This window comes from Hipposideros armiger, unplaced genomic scaffold (assembly GCF_001890085.2).
Source record: "Hipposideros armiger isolate ML-2016 unplaced genomic scaffold, ASM189008v1 scaffold_1770, whole genome shotgun sequence".
In the NCBI taxonomy this organism is placed as follows: domain Eukaryota; kingdom Metazoa; phylum Chordata; class Mammalia; order Chiroptera; family Hipposideridae; genus Hipposideros; species Hipposideros armiger.
Window position 1 is genome coordinate 1,739 of NW_017733120.1, and position 22,451 is coordinate 24,189.

At 46.1% G+C, this 22,451-nt stretch overlaps 1 pseudogene; it reads right to left on the reverse strand.

The window, feature by feature from the left end:
* Positions 1–3,106: 3,106 nt before the first annotated feature.
* Positions 3,107–3,717, reverse strand: LOC109378142 (dihydropteridine reductase-like; annotated as a pseudogene).
* Between the last annotated feature and the right edge of the window lie 18,734 nt (positions 3,718–22,451).

Here is a 22,451-nt window from a genome sequence, read left to right on the forward strand (position 1 = left end):
AAGTTTTCCCCCTATGTATTCTTCTAGGATTTTTAAAGTTTTACCTCTTCTATTTAAGTCTTTGATCCATTTTGACCTGGTTTTGTATATGGCATAAGGTAAGGGTCTAACTTCATTCTTTTGCATCTGGATATTCAGTTTTCTCAATACTATTTTCAGAAAAGACTGTCCTTTCTTCATTGGATGGTCTTGGCACACTTTAGAAGGAATTTGACCATAAATGTGAGGGTTTATTTCTGGATTCTCTGTTCTGTTCCATTTGTCATATGTCTGCCTTTATCCCAGTTCTATACTGTTTCGATTACTATAGTTTTCTGATAAGTTTTGAAGTCAGAAATTGTGAGACCTCCAACTTTTCTTCTTTTTCAACATTGTTTTTGCCTATTTGGGATCCTTGGATTTCATATGAATTTTAGGATCAATTTTTTCTGTTTCTGAAAAACAAGCAAACAAACAAGAAAGCAAAAGCAAATGCTTTGGGGATTTTGTTACGAATTACACTAACTATAATTATATAGATTGTTTTGTGTAGTATTGACATCTGAACAGCATTAAGTCTTCCAATCCATGAACACATGGAATGTCTTTCCATTAATTTGTGTCTTTTAAAATTTCTTTCAGCATGTATTGTAGTTTTCAGTATACAGGCCTTTCACCTCCTTGGTTAGTTTTATATCTAAGTATTTTATTATTCTTTTATGCTATTGTATATGAAATTAAAAAAATTTTTGGATTGTTCATTGTTAGTGTTTACAAGCACACCTAATTTTTACATGTTGATTTTGTACTCTGCAACATTGTTGCTTATTAGTTCTAACTCTGTGTGTGTGTGTGTGTGTGTGTGTGTGTGTGTGTGTGTGTAGTATTTAGGGTTTTCTATATATAAAATCATGTCATCTGCAAACAATGATAGGCTTACTCCTTCATTTCCAATTTACTTGCCTCTTTTTTTCTTGTCTGATTTATCTGGCTAGAACTTTCAGTATTTATACAGATTTTCATTTTTGTTTTTGTTTTTGTTTTTTTGAAGACTTAGGCAAGGATTGGTGTTAATTCTTTAGGTGTGTGTCAAAATTGATTAGTGAAGAGATGTGGCCCTGAGCTTTTCTTTGGTAGGAGGTTTTAGATAACTGATTCAGTCTCCTTGGTATGTACAAGTCTTCAAATTTTGGTAGAGTGTGTATTTTAGGAATTTATCCATTTTATCTAGGTTATCCAATTAGCATGTAACTTTTTATGCTATTGTCTTACAACCCTTTAGATTTCTCTGTTTGTAGTGTCCTCTTTCAACTCTGATTTTAGTTATTTGAGTCTTCTCTCTTTTTCTTCATCACTCTATCTTAATGATCTGTTAATGTTGCTGATTTTTTTGAAGAACCAACTCTTGATTTTGTTCATTTAAAATTTTTTTTCTATTTTCATTTCGATTATCTGTGCTCTAATGTTTACTATTCCCTTCCTTCTGTCAGTTTTGGGTTTAGTTTGTTCTTTTTTTTTTTTTTACAGTTCTTTGAGGCATAAAGCTAGATTGTCGATTTGGGATCTTCCCTCTTCTTTTTGCATAAGTATTTCAAGCTATAAATTGCCCTCTTAACACTGCTTGCATTGCATCCCATAAATTTCAGTGTGCTGTGTTTTCATTTACGTTTGTCTCACAGTTTGCTAATTTCTTTTGTGATTACTTCTTTGAGTCATTAGTTATTTAAGAGTGTGTTTTTAAATTTCTGCATATGCTATAGATTTCTAGTTTCATTTCATTGTGATCAGAAAAGATAGCTCATTTCATCTGAGTGTTTTTAAATTTGTTAAGACTTGTTTTGTGTCCTAACATATGCTGTGTCCTAAAGAATGTTCCATGTGCACTTGAGAAAAAGATATATTCTGCTGTTGTTAGGTCTAAGGTTCTGTATGTCTGTTAGGCCCAATTAGTCTATTATGTATTTACCGTCTTCTGGTTCCTTATTGACTTCTGTTTGGTTATTTCATTGACATATCTTTTAACTCTGGCTGTGTTAAGATGAGCCTCTAGGAGGTGGGTGTAAGCAGACAAGTGACAGATAGCTAGGTTGATCTAGAGAGATGTGACTTGGACCACAGAGGTGACTTGGTGACAGATGTGACTTGGACTTACTGGGTTCAGAGAGGTGTTTGTGGAGAGGATGAGAAATGTTCAAATTCTAGGTATATTTTGATGACAGAACCAAAGGATTTTTTTTGGTGGAATGGAGGCATTTAATAGCTATCTGGGTGGTGAGGGGCAACTAACACTGCTTGAAGGCATCAAGGCCTCCTCTAAGAAGGTAGGAATAAAAGTCCTAAGAAATGCATAAGGTTGAACAAATAGCTGATAATTTTGAAAGCATTTACTTTGGGTGTTGAGTGTGCTGTCCCCTTTAACCATCCCCCAGCTGGGACTGTGGGCCTTCTTTAATTAGGAAGCACTGAGGGGTTCCTGGGATATTCCTTAGTGCCCATCTGTAACCTTTGAGACCAGAGTTAATGTTTAAGTGTCAAGTCAGTGGAGCTCCCACTCTGAGGATGGAACAAGCCAAGAGAAGATACAGAGGCTCCAAAGAAAAAGCCCTGTTTACACCCCCTAAACTACTGTATTATGTCCTGACCCCATCTCAGGGGGCCAGGCAGAGCAGGGGGGAAGTCTCCAAAGGAGACCAGTCACGCTTGGGTGTGTCGGGATGCACACATTACTTATGCAAGCTATAAGCTGTCTTACTTCTCCTGCACCCCCATCAGCAGTCTGGAGTGGGTGAGAGCAAATGCCACCCTAACCATGGACAGCAAAGAAGGTGAAGTGCTCACAGACATTTCGAAGCAAACTTTATGCCAACCTGTCATGTGAGTTTTCAAATACCACAAATGGATGAACATGATTTCAGGGATAAAGAATGGTTGGCCCGCCCTCCCCCTGCAGGTCAGCACTGACTCAGACACGTGACCTCAGATGTTCCATCTAGAATCTAGGTCCTAGATCAATGTCTCTCTCAGGTATTGCTGGGGAGTCTTGGATTTTCAAAAAAATGTAAATGCAAACACAATTCCAAGCCTGGTGTCCAGCACAACTTCAAGTTTCTGTTTTGCACATCCAGCATTAAGCATGATACTCGACGAGGAACTCTAGGGGCATCCAGGAGCTGCAGTCTACTTCGGGCATGGCTTTCCTGTTCATCGGAGTATCCACGGTAACCGGGAGCACGGCGATGGCCGCTGACCGGGCCAGCATGCCACTGTTCTTCCCCGCGAGGCTCTGGCAAAGCTGATGGACTTGCCGTAGCCAATCATCCCAGGAGTCCCGTCGAGGGCAGCCTTGGCACTGGCCAAGGTAAGGAGGCCTCCCTCCTTGAGGTGCTTAGTGGCCAGGTGGCTGGAGGTGGTTGACGTCCACATGCTCTGCTTCCACATCAGGACGCAGTTTTTAAAGAGAGACTTGGACTTAGCATTGCCACCAGCCCATCCTCCAGCCACACAAAGGATGGCGTCCACCTTCTCTTTGCCCAAGAGCTTTCCTGGTCAGCTGCTCAGTAAACGAGTCCGTCATTTTGACAACGACACTTGCACTGGCCTCTTCATTCTCCACTACATCAATGCTGGCGACCCACCAGTTGTGGGCTGGGCCCGGAACGCCTGTAAGCATCCGGAGCCCAGCTCGCCCCTGCCGCCATACACCAGCACCCTGCGCACCTCTCCTGCAGCTGCCGCCATCCTGTTCCTCTTGTTCGGCTCCCGCAGCTCCGAACCAGAACCAACGGATTTTATTGATTCTTTAGTAGCTGGTATTTGGTAAAAGAATTTGCCAAAGGTCCCACAACTGGTAACTGAATGAGTTAGGATTTGAACCCAAGTCTTTGTGGCCCCACCACCTCAGCATCTTAATTAACCACTGTAGTTGTCTGAAATTGCTCCCGACTCAGCTACTTGAATAAACTTCCTCCCACATGCCTTCCAGACACTACTCAGCCTGAATTTATTCCTTCCACCCTTGTATTCTCAAAGGATATCTGGGCCTGGGTGTTTTGCACCCTCTTCTGGTACATTCTCAGACCTTGGGTTATAGCTCACCATCATTGTATCCTGCCCCAGGAAAGCAAAGGAAGAAGAGGAGTAGGTCCCTAGAGAAGGGAGAGGGATGGACAAATGTTCTGAGATCGTCTGGGCTTAACAGCATGTTAGAGATGGAGCTCAGCCCCTGAAGTCAGACAAACTTGGATTTAAGCTGTCAATGGATTGTGGAGCTGCAGTGGGCTTCTGTAAGCTACCACGAGTGGCCGGCAGCTGGAGTGAGCTGCCAAGAGCTGCCGTGAGTGGCCATTCAATGGTTGGTGACCGATCTGCCTCAGCCGGGAAGAGCGCAATGATAATACCAACATGGGCCAGTGAAGTGACGTCCTCCACAACTAGACTGAAGAACAAAAAGACAGCAACTTGTCTGTTCCCTTTCCCCTATTCCCCAACGCTGTTCCCCTCCTCCAATTCCCCAATAAAATCTTAAAAATAAAAGATCCCCACCCAGAATAATTTAAATCCATGGACAGATTAGGCAACGTGTGTATATTCTTTCAAAACCAAGCTATTGCTAATAAAACAGCAAGACACGCAATTAAATCCTAACTTCTGAGTGTTTCTTCTTGCACATACCATATTTCCCCATGTATAAGACACACCTTAATTGTGATGCCCAAAATTTGAATAAAAAGTATTACATAAAGTTATTGAACTCAAGTTTATTCATCATAAAATTATACAACTCCTCATCACTGTCAAAACTCCCAATCATTAGCTTGTCCTCATCTGTGTCTGATGACGAATCACTGTCTTCATGTATTGCCTCATCTTCAGTTCCATCTACGGCATTTGAAATGTCACACTTCTTAAATGACTTGACAATACTGTACAACCACTGTATAAGACACACCCAGTTTTTAGACCCCAAATTTTTCAAGAAAGCATGTGTCTTATACATGGGGAAATACAGTAACATAACTTTGGCTGGACTCTTGATCCTGGGAGTGCTGGAGTACTCTTCTGTGAGATGAGAATAACTAAAGCACTCACTTCCTAGGTTTTGTAACAAGGATTAGGTGAGGTAAACCTTTAACACAGGACTAACACACTCCAGGTACTCAAGAAGGAGTAGCTCTTATTATGTACTCATCAACATTGACTATGTTCTTATTGCACCAGAGTCAGCTGCCAATCTTCTGTGTAACACAGGAGGTAAGAAGGTACGTAATACAGAGCTTTTGAAAGTACCAGCACTAAAATAGAAGATGTTGGAATGGCCTGCACAGGGCCTATTTCTAGAAGGAAACATTGAGTTCCATAGAGGGAAAGTGATTTGCCTGAAGTCACACAGCAAATTGGTTACAGAGCCCAGATTAGAACCCAGAGCTGGTCGGGGACTCCAGAGCAAACACAGAAATGGGGAAACAGTGACTGAATCACCCTCCCTTCAAAGGTCCTTCATGAAGGTACAAGTGTTGTGAGCACACCTTGGGCTCAGACCTGGGTTTGAATCCTGGCTCCATTACTCAATGGCTTGGGGACCCTGGATAAGTTAGTTCACCTTTTCAGCCTCATGTTTCTATGTCTGAAAAATGGAGATAATTTTCTTTTCTTCCTTGGCTGTGATGAGTTCTCTAATGAGTTCTCTAATTTCAGCTGTTTTTGGAATCAGAATAGTGATGATGCTGATGTGATCCTTTAACCTTGTTAAAGCTCAACAGTCCTGTTGTCTAGTCTCCCCTCACCCATTAAAAGGAAGAATGGGTAACACACATAAAGCATTCACTGTGCACCCAGCTGTGTGCTAAGTGCTTTCCATGAATTATTTCCAGCTCATTGGAACAGCAATCACATGAGGTTAATATTCATACTGTCCCCATTTTATTCAGAGGAAAGTGAGGCTCAGGAAGGGGAAGTAATTGCCCAAGTCACACAGCAGGGTAGGGGCTGGGAGAGATGTGACCAAAGGCAGTCTTACCTTGGGCAGCGAGTGTAGGTAAACCAATAAGCTCTATTGCTCACTTTTAAGGGGGTGAAAGTTTGAGAAGCATTTCCCCTACGACTTTTCCCTATGACACTGTCACAAATTGGTGATACTGGGAGATTCCCGTTCTCCAAAGCACCTCTGTGTGACTGAATCTATAGCTGAGCTGGGTACCAGGGAGCATGGGCAGGGCAGGGCCAGATGACAGTTGTGTCTCTGCAGCCGCAGTGAAGGCCTGTGTCCTGCATGGTCTGTGATGGCTGGCAGGCAGATGGCTTCCTGAACAGCAACAAGATCACGGCTCTCCTCATGAAGTTGGGCGAAAGCTTTCTGCTGGCCAAGAACCTGAGCCACAAAGTCCTTCACCTGAAGCAGCTGGATGAGAGCATATAAGTGCAGAGCACAGCCCCCTAGATGATAGTTCATTCTCCTCCCTGGGCTGTTCAAGAATTGTGCCTCCCAGAACTCTGCACTCTCCTTTTGCTCCTCAGACCTGCCAAATTATTTTCTACCCCAGGCCTTTGCACACACTGTACCCTCCTTCTGATTCATACCACTCATCTTCCATGGCTGGTTTTTTGTGGTCATGTGGGTCTTCCCCTAGCTGGGTGTAAATTTAAGCCTCACTCCAGTTCTCTTTCATGTCACCCTTCTTATTTTCCAACTGTTAACACCACGTGTAATTACCCATTTGTTGGTTTATTCTTTCCTTGATTGTTTTCACTTTCCCTTTGTGGACTCTGATTTTCATAAGAACAGGTGACTACATCTGCTGTGTTATTCCCCATTATGTCCCCAGCATCTGAGAAAGCCTAGCACCTGGTAAATACTAAAGAAACAATCACCTGGGTAAGTGCCTCCTATGAGTCAAGCCATGCCCTAAATGTAGGAAGACCAAAGTTTAATAGAACCAATAATGTGGCTGTCCACATGTGCCTCCAGTTAAAACTCACATAGAGGCGGGCCAGCTGAGTGGCTCAGTTGGTTAAGGGTTTTCTTTAGAGCACAAGCTCTGAGCAATAGGGTCGCTGGTTCGATCCTTACATGGGCTAGTGAGCTTCACCCGAGCTGTGCCCAAGCTGAGCTTCTGCTGAGCTGCCCACAGGTGGCATGGTGGCTCAGCTAATGAGAGCACATGCTCCTAATGACAAGATTGCCTGTTTGATGGTGGGCTATGTCCACCCATGGCTGGGACTTAATACGGCACCTTGAGCTGAGCTGCTGCCAAGATGGCTCAGTGGATAAAGCGTGTGCTCTTAACAGCAAAATTGCTGGTTTGACCCCCACATAAAAACCAACCAAACAAAAACCTTACATAGAGGCAACCACTAAAAAGGAGAGGTGGCTTCACTCTCTGGGCTTTTTAACTAGTTGTATGTGTTGCAGGGAAGCTCATGTCCTGAGTGTGTGTGTACATGAGCATCTCCTGCCAGAGTCACTCCTAGAGTCCCAACTGCACAGCCAAACTCCTAATCTGGAACCTGGTCAGAGATGGCAGGTAGGTTTCTACTTTAGTTGATGCCTGTAGCTGCACAGAAGACACTGTTATGAAAGATTCTGAATCTGTGATTGGGCTTTTAGGAAGAGAGTGCAGAGATTGATTAGCCATGTTTGTTACAGGCAAGGGAAAAGAGAGAGACTTGCATGCCACCTTTGCCACATGTGATCACCCCACTTTACTGGATGAGAACTGGCCCTTCACTTCAGGCCCTGCCTGCTCAAGGCTGCTGGCCAGAACTGCATGATGGGCAAAGCTCTACACTTGGCATTGCCAATATCCATTTGGTATCTGACTCCTCAGCCACCTGGCCTTTTGGTGCCTTCCACGCCATCTGCTTAATTGCTAGGTGTTACTGATAATGTCTTAAAGGGAAGGATTTGCATAGGCCTTCCATATTATTGGGAGTGACTTCTCTATAGAAGTCTTAGAGATGCCCAGTGCTACATGGTAAGGGAAAGCCATTTATTCATTCATGCAATCACTCATCCATGAACGTATATACTGAGCCCCTCCAATACACCAGGCACCGTGCTAGGCCTTGGAGATACAGCCATGAAGAGGGCCCATGCTTCCCATATGGTAGGCTCTCATGAAGTATTTTATTTAAAAAAATAATAAGTGAATCACTTAGTCCATGTGGTCAATATTGCAGTGTGGTAGGGAAAGCAGAAAAATTAGCAGGAAGTTATGCTGCAGAATCTGAGGTGGGTCACAGAAGAGAAGCTCTCTCCCAGCTCTGCCTAGTCCAAGAGGGATTCCTGTAAAAGGGGATGCCATTGATGAGTCCTACAGAAAGAAAAGAGCTCAGTTTGGGAATGGGGTAGGGAGGGAAAGCAGGAAGAAGCAGCAACTCATGGAAAGTTCTCAGATGAGTGCCTAGCAGCCTCAGGAATCTGCAAATATCTCCACCTGCCCTGATTATAGGGTCAGGAAGAAGAGTGCTAAGGGGATGGATGGAGAGGTGTATAGAAGGGAGGTCATGGAGAACCCAGACTGTAGTGGTATAAAGCTTGCCCTTGAAGGGCAGTGGGGAGCCACTAAAGAATCTAAAATCTGAGACTCTTCTAGCACTCCTTTCTAGCAGGGAGAAAGATTAGAGAGATAGATAGGTAGGTAGGTAGATAGATTGAAAGATAGAGAGATGATAGATAGATAGATATATAGAGAGATGATAGATAGATAATATGTATTGAAAGAAAGAAATATCAGGATGACATTCTGTCTCTTCTATTAATAATATATAGAAATGTGTGTTTTACCACATCTTCATGATCCCTGGGTGTTGTTAGTTTTTTCAACTCTTTATTTATTTGTCAGGCGAAATATGGTTTCTTGTTGTTTTAGTTGTCATTTCTTCATTTCCTAGAGAGGTTGAACGTTTTCACATTTGCATATTGATCCTGCTGAATTTCCTCTTTTGTGAATATCTTTTCTCCTTTACTGGCCTTAAAGGCAAAACCATGTCCAGTGCCTCAAGGGAATGTGTAGAGCTGTTGAAGCTACCCAACCTGTCCCCATTCGCCATCAAACAACTGTGGGCAGTCCTGGACAAAATTGTTTATTACCTTGTGGAAAACAGCAGGTGAGGTGGAAAGAGCAGACCCCTGCATACACTCTGCCTCCTGCTGGCAGCCCTGGGAATTGCATCCTCTTGCACATAGCCACATCCTGTTTTCCCCCTTGATATTGAAGCACTTGACTTGAAAGTGAATAATAAAGGCCTTCTGGATATTTGGATTTCAACTAGCCTAACTTAGAACCTTGGGAAGATTCAGGTGTTTCCTAGCAATGCAGGGTCTTCACATTTAGAGTAGGGAATAAGGATCTTTAGATCTTGGTAATCATCCTACAGGGAATTAAGCTCACAGTCTACTTGTTAAGTGTGTGGTCTTAGAACAAACACTTAGCTTCTCTGCACCACTGTTGTCTCTTTCAGTAAATGGGATGGGGATTGTGCCATTCTAAAGAAAAGGTGAGAAAGAAAGTTAGCGAGTTAGTGCCAGCATTTTGGAAGTGCCTAGTGATACATTTGACATTTTCTTAGCTCAGAATTAACTTATGTAAAGATTTTATAGGGAGTGTGTTGAGTGAAAGTTTCTTACCAACTGATATTTGACCCAAGAGGGCACTTACAAATAACAGCATCGGTTATAAACTGTATCATAATGGCCTTTATCTCAGCAGCAGTTTCTTCCTTGGAAAAAGAGTTTTATCATTGCACACATAAGTAAGCTCAAGAAACAGCTTCCAGAACAAATGCATGCATTTCCACAGGTTTCCTCTTCACTTACTTTGAAGGTTTTTGACATGATCGACATTTGCCATCTGGTTTCTTAAAGCCACTGAGGAAATATACAACCACTACAAATGAGACACATCGTGGTCTGACCCTTCTAATGTTTCTTTTCAGTAATCTCGGCTGCACCCTGTGTTTAACAGGAAGACCTCGGGAACTTACTGCCCTGGCAAAGATTGCTTCCTCTTAGAGAGTGGCATGTGATTCCCATGCCTTAGTCATGCTAACAAAGCCATGCAAACAAGTCCTCACAGTGAGCATTTTATGATCAAACAGATTATTAAAAGTTGTATTAACAAGAAAATAAAGTGGCATGGCAGAACAGATAAAATAAAAACCAAAAACCATATTTATGCTGCCTGCAAGAGACACTCCATGTCAAAAGACACACAAGGACTGAAAGTAAAGGGATAGAAAAAGTTACTTCATGCAAATAAAAATGGGGAAGAAAAAAGCTGGGGAAGTAATACTGATATCACATAAAATAAACTTTAAAACAAAAGGTGTAACAGGAGTCAAAGAAAAGCATGCCATAATGATAAAAAAATTAATCCAACAGGAGGATGTAACTCTTGTAATCATTTACATGGCCCACATAGGAGCAACTAAATACTAAAAAAATATATATATATATATTGAGAGACATAAAGGGAGACATTGACAGTAATAATATGGGACTATAACATGCAATTGTTATAGTCAAGAAATACATTATCTAGACAGAAAATTAACCAAGAAACAATGGACTTCAATATCTTTCATTGATGTTTTTAGATCATATCACCCCAAAGCAGAAGAAAATTCATTCTTCTCAAGGGCACATGAAACACTTTCCAGGATAGATCACATATTAGGCATCAAAAAACTCTCCATAGATATAAGAAGACTGAAATCATAGGAAGCATGTTCTCTGGTATGGAACTAGAAGTGAATTACAAGAAGAAAACTGAAAAACACTCGAATGCATGGGAGCTAAGTAACACACTACTAAATGAGTCAACAATGACAACAAGGAAGAAATAAAAAAATACCTTGAGCCAAAAGAAAATGAAAACACAATGATCCCACATCTATGGCACACAGTAAAAGCAGTTCTAAGAAAAAAAATCATAGCAATACAGGCCTACCTGAAGAAACAAGAATATTCTCAAATAAATGGTCTAATCTTACACCTGAGGGACTTGGAGAAAGTAGACCGAAAATAACCCCCACTTTTTCCACCCCCAACACACACACACACACACACAGGGAGAAGTCAGAGTGCTGTCAGGGTGAAATCAGTGTGGTGACCTGGCCTGGCCTGGGATGCTCTGGGCCTCCCTGTGTTACCTTTGGTGTCCTCTGGGAAAATGGCCAGAATCATCTGGGGTGAGTCCTGACCCAGTGTCTAAAACATGGGAAAGGGTTCTAACTTTGGGCTTTCCTGAGGCCACTGCCTTGGAAATTGGGGATGCAGCAAAGAAACATGTTACTGTTTCCAGCATCTCCAGCAAAGTGAGCTGGGGATGGGCTTCTCCAGGATGTGGCTGCCTGGTTACCAGGATTCCAAGTTCTGTTGGGCTTTATGATCAGAAAGTGAGATCACTGCCTGGGGTCCTCTCCGTGGGCTTCCTCCTCACACAAGATCTCTCCAGAGACTCTCTGAATTGGTGACTGGTCACCCTACCCCGTGCACCAAGTCCATACACAGTCACAGTTACACCAACACAGCTCACCCCACAGCCACAGGGAGGCCTGGGTGCAGCCCGGGTCCCAGCTTTGAGGACCCAGAGCTGGATTTGAGCTGGCTGCTTCTCCTCACCATTGCTGTGACCCTGACAAGCACATCCTCTCAGGGCCTCCCCAGCATCCCCATGTGCATAGTGCAGGTGGTTTTAGCATCTACTTTCCAGGCTGTCTCACACTTATAAACACCAGTACAGACTAGAACCCCTGGGCTGGTGTCACATAGCTGGGGTACAGATCTGAATGATGACATGTGTGCTGGGCAGAGGTCAGAACACGGTGCCTATGGGCTGGGTCTGCTCTGGCACCCAGGGACTCTCCTTGCCCTCCTGCTTCTATCTCAGAAGGGTTTTAATAAACTCAAATTCCAACACCATCCCCTCTGGAACAGAACATTCCAGTGGCTCCATTATGTTTAGACTCGGAGCCAAGTGCCTCATCTTGGCCTAGGTGGTGGGCAGCCACTCAGTGGCTCTCAGTATGCCTGCCTCCATGTCACACATGTCTGTGTGAGCTCTGTCTTTTAAGGATGGCTATCTTTTGTGACTGGGCTCTAAGGAATGGAAAAAACACAATGATGGGCTGTCGTTTTCAAGACTGAGTTATGAAAATTTTATCACTCTTTCATCTCCCTCAGTCTCTCTTTCTCTGTCTCTCTGTGTCTTCTTGGTTTCTATGTGTTGGTTTCTGTCTGTCTCTGTCTCTCTGTCGCTCTCTCTCTGTCTCTCTCTCTCTCTCCCTCTCTCCCTCCCTCTCTCTTTCTTTATCTGCTTCTCTCATTCTGTCTGTCTCCCTCTGCCTCTTCTTCATCCCTGTCTAGCCATCTCTTATTCCCTCCCTCAGCAGGGTGGGTCAGAAGAGCTGATGGGTAGGGAAGAAATATGATATGGTGGGGTCCGGGTCATGGTGAGGGGCCAGCGGGAATGCTATCTAAGAAAAGGTGGTGGCAGGCAGGAGCTGAAAGAACCTGATGGTGCAGTTGGCTTCCCATGGCTTGGGGTCAGTTGTGCGGGCCAGGTGGATCAGATACGGCCAGGGTCAGGGCCCAGACCAGTGCCAGTGCTGGTGTCGGGTCCAAGGCTGGGGCCAGGGCCTTGGGACACATGCCTAGAGTCCCAGGCTTTTGAGAGGATGAGAGCCTCACTCAGTTGCCCTGAGCAAGATACTACAAAGCAGCCAGACGGTCGTGCAGAGGCAAGCTGGTCGGGGCCTGAAGAGTCCCTGGAAGCCAGAGCACAGACACCTGTGTGAATGCCAGTGGAGCAGCAGAAGCCTGTGATGCCCCTTGTTTAGTGAGAAAGGAGGTTTGCTATTGGCCTAGAATGGCCAAGCTCAGGCCAGTGGCTTCCAGATGAGATGGGTGGGAAGAAAGGCAGAAGAAGCAGTGCTGGCGGATCAGGCTGGCCGGGAGTTCTCACGGGCGCATTCCTGAGGCTTTAGTGGCCCAGCAGTGTGGCGCGCACTCACCAGGCAAGTCCGGTCAACGGCTTTTGGGGCACCCAGCACAAAGTTTCAGTATCTTTAACCATACCACCCTGAACGCACCCAATCTCCTCTGATCTCGGAAGCTAAGCAGGGTCAGGCCTGGTTAGTACTTGGATGGGAGACCACCTGGTAAACTGGGAGGTAAGCTTTTACCTCCCCCTACTTTTGCTATCCTCCCTGGCAAGGCTCAGTCCTAACATCTCCTGCCCCTTGTCCCTCTGCAGCCTCTCATTCTGCCGTTGGTCACCCAGGCCATCAGTGAGTCCATCAGCCAGCCCTACAGCCTCACATCCCAGCCACACACCTAGGACCACCAGCTGGCACTCCCTTCATCCTAGATTTGCTCCTGTCCACAAGCTGGCAATGTGCAACCATTTGCTGCCTCTGCCGCTGGTGCTCAGCCGCCCTCAATGCCCAGGCCTAAGGCTGCCTTCCATGCAGTACACAACCTTTGCTCCACCACCCATGGGCAGCTTTCTCCAGGCAGGGCCATGCTTTTTCTTGGCACCGTGGCCTTGAGCCCTCAGGACAACCATCCCTCTCCCTGCACCTGGGCACCGAGACACCCACCTGGCCTGTACCCCGATCCCATGCCAATGGACAGCCCACATGCCCCACCTTACCAGAGGGTCTTGTCTCTGCTTGCCTGCCCCTCAACCACAGTCTCCCACAAGGTACAGTCGTCCTCCATCTTGCCCCAGTAGCCCCTCACACACCAGAAAAAAGCTGGAACAAAACGGCAGACCGAAAGATGCAGCAACACACCACACCATTGCACATGGCGTGCGCCCTCCCACTCACTCCAGGACAAATGACCACAAGGGGAAAAGTATGCATGCACACAACCCATGCAACGAGGGTGCCTGCCACTGAGGCTTTCCCCACCAGGGATGGGGCTTTGGGCTGGGCTCGGAGCACAATGGCACTGCTGGCACAGTGGCGGCCTGCCCTGGGGTGCCATGGTGACTGCCAATGCCAGGGCACTGCCTCCTTAGTGGACCTCAGCCTCCAGCATGACCGCCCTCCATTGTAGAAGCTGCCACATAAGCACACACTTGGTGTGTTTGTCCAAGTCTGTTTGCCAGTATAAGTGGCCATCCCATGTCTGTCAAGCTTGTGTCTTGCCTGCTTTGCTCCCTCTCCCTCTCCCTCTCCCTCTCCCACTCCCTCTCCCTTCCTGTGTTCCTCTCTCCTATTGTCATTCTGTCTGTGGGTCTCACTGGCTCCCTGTGTGTTTCTCTTTGCCTCTGTGTTGCTCCCTCTGTGGCCTTCTGTCATTCTCTCTCTCAGCTGAGTTGGTCAGAGGAGTTGATGTGTCAGCAGATGTTGGAGTCCCCTGTTCCTGTGGGGAGACCAAAGGTGAGGTTTCCCTGTGCCAGAAGGGGCTTTAGGTATTCTGCCAGTTCTGGGGCACAGGGTCTCATTGACCCACTAATAGGGGCTGGTTTTTGGTCTCCCTGCACTTCTGCTAGGTGGTGGGTGGGTCCACTTTGTCACTCTGAATTGGATGCTGTCTCGTTGCCCTTCTTGGTCTAGTAGGCATGGTGAATCATTCTTTTTCCAGGAGGGTCTTGGGTCCCTGTTGAGCTGCTCTGGCAAGCAGAATGCCTGGGTGCCCTCCCTCTATCAGGAGGCTCTTGGGACCATAGCCCCCCATGGGCAAAACACTTTCTCTGCCAGAAGGGACACGGGTACGTGGTGCCTTACTCAAGCAAACACTTGGGCCGTTGTTCACTCCCTATGCAAAGAGGGCCAGAAGTCTCTGGTGCCCCTCTCAGGCTGGCAGTGAATGGGGGAATGCCAGGTCCCCTTTTTTTGCCGTGAGGGGCTGGTGTCTCTGGTGCCCCATTGTATGGGCTTTGGGGCACTGGTCTCTTTTTAGAAGGAAAACCTGGGTTTTCTTGCCATCTGGCTGTGCGGGGCCTAGGTCTCCACCCTCACTCAAGAGGGCCTGTGATTATGTCACCTCACTCAAGCAGTTTCTCCTTACTCAGCCAAAAAAAGCTAGGGTCTCATTGCCCCACTCAAGCTGGGACAGGGCCCGGTTACCTTCCCTGCAACAGGAGGCCTGTGGACCATAATTTTCCATTCAGGTGGGGTCTTCTTTCCCTGTCATTTGAGGCTGACATCCTGTTGCCTAACTTAGCAGACAAGCATGAGTTCCTTTCCCTTACCCAGGAGAGGCTGTAGCCCCTCAGCCCTGCTGTGTGGGAAACATGCAGCCCCTTCATCCCTCTGTCATGAGGGAGCTTCTGTGCCATGCGACCGGCTCAGGTGGCAAGGGGGGCCGTGTACCCTCCGTCCCTCAGAAGGGCCTAGGGACCTTACTGCCATGGCAGTGTCCACTTCCTCTTCCAGAGCGGCCTTTGATCCCCGTGCCCTGGCCATGCTAACAGGGCCATGCAAATAAGTCCTCTGGCAGAGCATTTCATGATCAAACAGATTATTAAAAGTTGCATTAACAACAAAAAAATAGTAACATGGCAAGTGGATAAAAACAAAACAAAACCAAGAACCATACATTTGCTGCCTGCAAGAGTCACACCATATCAAAAGACACACAGGGGCTGAAAATGAAAGGATGAGAAAAGATACTTCACGCAAATGGAAATGGGGAAGAAAAAAGCTGGGGAAGCAAGACTTATAGCAAACAAAATAGACTTTCAAACAAAAGCTTTAACAAGACTCAAAGAAGGACATGCCATAATGATAAAAGGATAAATCCAACAAGAAGCAATTAAACACTGAAAGCAAATATTGAGAGACATAAAGGGAAACATTGACAGCACTAGTAGGGGACTATGACATGCAATTGACATCAAGAAATAGAACATCCAGACAGAAAATCAACCAAGAAACAATGGACTTCAATGTCTTCCATTGATATTTTTAGAGCATTTCCCCCCAAAGCAGAAGAATATGCATTCTTTTCAAGGGCACATGGAACACTTTCCATGATAGACCCTTGTTAAGCCATCAAACAGGTCTCCATAGATATAAGAAGCCTGAAATCGTACCCAGCATCTTCTCTGGTATGGAACTAGAAATGTATTACAAGAAGAAAACTGAAAAACACACAAATGCATAGGAACAAAGCAACATGCTCCTAAATGGCTCAACAATGAGATCAAGGAAGAAATAGAAAAATACCTTGAGCCAAGAGAAAATGAAAACACAATGATCCCAAATCTATGGCACATGGTGAAAGCAGTTCTAAGAAGGAAATTCATAGCAATACAGGCCTACCTCAAGAAACAAGAAAATCCTCAAATAAACAATCTCATCTTACACCTGAGGGATCTGGAAAAAGAAGACCAAAGACCACACACACACATAAACACATGCATGCACGTGCACGCGCGCACACACACACACACACACACACACACACACACACACGGGGATGGGTCGGAGGGCTGTCAGGATGGGATCAGCATGGTGGCCTGGCCTAACCTGGCCTGGGCTGTCCTGGGTCTCCCTGTGTTACCTTTGGGGTCCTCTGGGAAAATGGCCAGAAGAATCTTGGGTGAGACCTGACCCCATGCTAAAACATGGGAAAGGGTTCCAACTTTGGGATTTCCTGAGGCCACAGCCTCAGGACGTGGGGATGCAGCAAGACAACATGTTATTATTTCCAGCGTCTCCAGCGAAGTAAGCTGGGGATGGGCTTCTCCAAGATGTGGAAGCCTGGTTACCAGGGTTCCAAATTCTATTGGGCTTTATGATCAGAAAGTGAGATCACTGCCTGGGGTCCCCTCTGTGGGCTTCCTTGTCACACAAGAGATATCCAAAGGCTCTCTGGGTTGGTGACTGCTCACCCTACCCCACACACCAAGTCCATACACAGTTGCACCATCACAGCTCACCCCACAGCCCTAGGGAGGCTTGATTGGGTACAGCTGGGTCCCCAGCTTTCAGGACCCAGAGCTGGGTTCAGAGCTGGCTTCTGTTCCTCACCAGTGATGTGACCCTGACAAGCATGTCCTCTCAGGGCCTCCCCAGTGTTTCCATGTGCATAGTGCAGGTCATTCTGGCATCGACTTCTCAGGCTGTCGTCACACCTATAAACACCGGTAGTGACTAGAACCCCTGGGCTGGGGTCACATGATGTATGATCAGACCTGACCGATGATGTGTGTGTTGGGCAGAGGTCAGAAGGCAGTGCCTACAAGTTGGGTGTTCTCTGGCACCCAGGGACTCTCATTGCCCTCCTGCCTCTATCTCAGGAGGGTTGCAATGAACTCAAACTCCAACATCGTCTCCTGTCGCTCACAACATTTCAGCAGCTCCACTATGTTTAGACTCAGAGCCAACTGCCTCATCTCAGCCTACGTGATGGGTGGCCCCTCAGTGGCTCCCAGTGTGCCTGCCTGCATGTCACACATCTCAGTGTGAGCCCTTCCTTTTGAGGTCGGTCATCCTTTGTGACTGGGTTCTAATGGATGGAAAAAACAAAATGATGGGCTGTCATTTCCAAGACTGAGTTATGAAAAATTTATGACTCTGCTGGCTCCCTCAGCCTCTCTCTCTCTCTCTCTGTTTTGTTTTCTCTCTCTCTCTCTCTCTCTCTCTCTCTCTCTCTCTCTCTCTCTCTCTCTCTCTCTCCATGTGTGTTTCTCTGTGTTTTAGTGTCTATGATTTTGTCTCTCTGTCTGTCTCTTTCTTTATCTCTCTCTCTGTCTCTCTTTCTCTCTCTCTCCCTCTCTCTGTGTGTTTGAGTGTGTGTGTTTCTATGTCTCTCCTTCTCTCTCTGTCATTGCCTCACTCTCCTTCTCTCTCCCTGTCTCTCTGCCTATATTCATAGTTCTCCCTCTTTCCTTCTCTCATTCTGTCTGTCTCTCTCTGTCTCTGTCTTGCTTGCTTTCTAGCCTTCTCTCATTATCTCCCTCAGCAAGGCATGTCAGGAGAGCTGATGTGTAGGGAAGTAAGGTGAGAGTGGGCAGGGTGCTGGTCCAGGTGATGGGTGATGGGGCATAATGACTAAGGAAGGGTGGTGGCAGTCTAGAGCTGATGGACCCTGGTTGTGCCAATGGCTCCAGTGACTGAGGGCCTGTCAGGCCATCCAGGAGTGTTAGCCAGAGCCAGGACCAGGACCCGGGTCAGTGCCGGTGCCAGGAGCAGGGCTGAGGTCAGGCCCAAGGTACGTGTGCCTAGAATCCCAGAGGCCTGAGTAGGCAGGAGACTCGGTAGCTTTGAGCAATGGACCACAGAGCAGTCAAGCGGGTGTGCAGAGGCAAGGGGGTTGGGGCCTGGGGAGTCCCTGGAGGCCACAGGGCTGAGAATTTTGTGACCCCCCCCCAGGTTAGCAGCAGAGGCCTGGGATGCCCCTGGCATGGCAAATGAAGGAGGCTCCTTGCCACCCTGGAGAGGCAGCAACTCACACCAGTGGCTTCCGGATGAGGGGGTTGATAGGGGAGACAGAAGGCGCAGTGTGGGCAAATCAGGCCAGCGAGGAGTCCTAGCTGGCCTGTTCACGAGGGCCCAGCAGCACAATATTGTGGCGTGCGCTCACCAGGCAGACCTGCTCGTGGCTCTTGTGGCATCTGACGCCATGTCCCAGAGCCTATGGCCATACCCTGAACACGCCGAATCTCATCTGATCTCAAAAGCTAAGAAGGGTTGGGCCTGGTTAGTACTTGGTTGGGAGACTGCCTGGTAATACAGGGTACTGTAGGCTTTTGTGTCCCCCGTCTTTGGCCACCATCCCCGGTGAGAATCCGTCCCAACACCTACTGCCCCTTTCCCCTCTGCAGACTCCCATCCTGCCGCTGGTCCCCCAGGACATCGGCAAGTCTGTAGCCCAGCCCTACAGCCTCGCATGATGGACCACACGCCAAAGCCCTCTGGCTGGCCCTCCCACTGTCCTCTTCCTGCTCCGGCCCAAAAGCTTGCAGTCCGCAGCCATTTGCTGATGCCATTACTGCTCTCAATGCCCAAGCACATGGCTGCGTGTCTACTCATGGCTCCATCTTTTCTTCATCACCCTTTGGCAGCTTTCTCCAGCCAGGGCCATGGTCGTTCTTGGCACCACGGACCCAAGCCCAGGGGTCAACCATCTGTCTCCCTGCACCTGGGCACCAAGACACCCCCCCGGCTTATCTTCAGATCCTGCACCAACAGACGCCTCACACGTTCCACCTTTCCGTAGGCCTCTGTCTCAGCTGGCGTGCCCTTGGCCAACTGTCTTTCCTTAGGCACAGTCATCCTCCATCTAGCCTGTGTTTACCCTCATTGACTGCAAAAGTGCCAGATCAAAACAGTAGACTGAAATATGGAGCAACACACGAACACCCTTGGGCATGTCGCGCACCCTTGGACTTTAGGAGAGTGGATTACAAGGGGGAAATCACAGATGCACACAACTGACACTGAATGTTAGGGTTAGTATTATGTACAAGCTTATGGTTAGGGATAGAGTTAGGGTCAGGTTTAGGGTTAGGGACAGGGTTAGGGTAAGTGTTAGGGTTAGGAACAGGGTTAGCATTAGGGTTAGAGACAGGGATAGGGTTAGGTTTAGGGTTACAGACAAAGTTACTGTTAGAGTCAGGATTAGGAACAGGGTTAGGGACAGGATTAGGGTTAGGGTTTGGGTTGGGATAAAGACAGGGTTAGCGTGAGGTTTAGGGTTAAGATATATATAGGGTTAGGGTTACAGACATGATGTGGTTCAGGGTTATAGTTAGGATTAGGGACAGGGTTACTGTTATGGTTATGGTTAGAATTAGTGACAGGGTTACAGACAAAGTTAAAGTTAGGGTTAAGTTTAGGACTACAGTGAGGGTTAGGTTTAGGGACAGGGCTAGGATTAGTGTTAGGGCTAGGGTTAGGGACAGGGTTAAATTTAGGGTTAGGGTTAAATTTAGGGATATGCTTAAATTTTGGGATATGCTTAGAATTAGGAACAGGTTAGGGTTAGGTTTAGTGTTAGGGATAGGGTTAAGGTTAGGGTTAGCGTTATAAACAGGGTTAGATTTAGGGTTAGGTTTTGGTTTACAGTTAGGTACAGGGTTAGGGTTATGGTTAGAGACATTGTTAGGGTTTTGTTTAGGGTTAGGGACAGGGTTAGGGTTATGGGTAGAGTTAGGGCAGAATTAGGGTTAGGTTTAGGGTTAGGATCAGGGTTATGGGTATGGTTAAGGTTAGGGTTAGGGTTAGGGTTAGGTTTAGGTACATGGTTGGGTTAGGGTTAGTGACAGGATTTGGGTTAGGGTTAGGGACAGGGTTAGGGTTAAAGTTAAGGTTAGGTTTAGGGACAGGGTAAGTTTAGGGTTAAAATGATGGACAGGGTTAGAGTTAATGTTAGGGTTAAGGACAGGGGAGGGTTAGGGATAGGGACACGGTTATGTTAGGAGTAGGGTGAGCTTTAGGTTTCGGCTTAGGGACTGGTAAAGGTTAGAGTTAGGGTTAGAGACATGGTTATGGTTTGGGTTAAAGATACGGTTAGAGACATGGTTATGGTTTGGGTTAAAGATACGGTTTAGGATTAGGAACAAGGTTGGGGTAAGGGTTAAGGTTATGGTTACGTGTAGGGACAAGTTTAGGGTCAAGATTAGAAACATGGTAAGTGTTACGGTTAGAGCTAGAGTTAGGGTTAGGGTTAGAGACAAAGTTAGGGATAGTATTCTGATCTGGGTTAGTGTTAGGAATAAGGTCAAGTTTAGGGTTAGAGACAAGGTTAGAATTAGAAACAAGGTAAGGGTTACGGTTAGGGTTAGGCTTAGGGTTGGTTCATATTAGATTTAGGTTTAGAAATAGGATTAGAGTTATGTTTAGGGTTAGGGACAGGGTTAGGTTTAGGTTAAAAATTAGGTGTAGAGTTAGGGACATGTTTAAGGTTAGGGTTAAGGACAGGTTTAGGGTTTGGATTAGTGACATGTTATGGTATGCTTAGAATTTGGGTTAGAGTTAGCAACAAGGTTAGTGAATTAGTTAAATTTAGGGACAGGTTTCGAAAAGGTTTAGGTTTGGGGACATCGTTAAGGTTAGGGTTAGGGTTAGGGTTAGGGTAAGGTTAGCTATAGGGTTAGGGTTAAAAACAGGATTAGGTTTAGGGTTAGTGGTATGGTTAGGGACAGGGTTACAGACAGCGTTTGGAACAGGGTTAGGGTTTGGAACAGGGTCAGGGTATTTGAGTTAGTGTTAGGGTTATTTCAACGTTAGGGACACAGTTAGGGTTAGGGTAGGGACAGGGTTAGGGTTAGGATTAATTACAGGGTTAGGGTTATGGTTAGGGGCAGGGTTTGGGTTGGTGTTATGGTTAGGATTAAGGACAGTGTTAGGATTAGTGTTAGAGTTAAACAGGTTTAGGGTTAAAGATAGGGTAAGGTTTAGGTGTAGGGTTAGGTACAGGGTTACATTTAGATTTAGGGTTAGGCACAAGTTTAGGTTTAGGGTCAGGGTTAAAGTTAGGGTTAGGGTTAGGGACACCTTTAGGTTTAGGGCTAGCTTTTGAGTTAGGAACAGGCCTAGACTTATGATTAGGAACAAGGTTAAAGTTAGGGTTATGGTTATCAATAGGGTTAGTGTTAGGGCATGGTTATGTTTAGGTTTAGAGACTGGTTTAGGGTTAGGTTTTGGGTTAGGGACATTTTAGAATTATAGTTATGGACATGGTTAGGTTTAAGGTTAGCATTAAAAACAGCGCTAGGATTAGGGTTAGTGACAGGGTTAGGGTCAGGGACAAGGTTTGGGTCAGAGTTAGCATTAGTATTATAGACAGTGTTAGGCTTAGGGACATGGTTAGGGTTAGATTAGGGTTAAAGATAGGGTTAGGGACAGGTTTAGATTTAGGTTTAACGTTGGGGACAGGGTTAAGGTTAAGCTTAGACACTGGGTTATGGTTAGGGTGAGGGACAGGGTTAGTGTTAGTGTTAGCATTAGGTACAGGGTTAGGGTGAGGATAGGGTTAGGTAGAAAGTTAAGGTCAGGTTTAGCGACAGGGTTTAGGATAGAGTTAATGCTAGGGTTAGGTATAGGGACATTGTTAGGATTAGTTTTAGGTTAAAAGGCAGGGTTAGGGATAGGATTAAGATTAGGCACAGCTTTAGGGATAGAGTTAGGTTTAAGGACAGGCTTAAGAGTATGTTTAAGTTGATGGGCATGGTTAGTTTTAGAGTTAGGATAAGGGATAGGATTAGTGGTAGGGACAGGGTTAGGGTTATGGTTAGGGACAGGGTTAGTGTTAGGGATAGGGTTAGATTTATGGTTAGGTTCAAGGTTAAGGAGAGGGTTAGGTTTAAGGACAAGGCTAGAGTTAGGGTTAGAATTAGGGTTAGGGTCAGGGTTAGTGGTAGGGTTTGGGTTAGGGTTAGGGTTACAGTTAGGAACAGTGTTAGGCTTAGGGTATGTTTCGGGACAGGGTTAGGGTTAGGGGCAGGGTTACTGTTATGATTAAATACAAGTTAGGGTTAGGATTAGAGGCGGGTTTATGTTTAAAGTTAGCG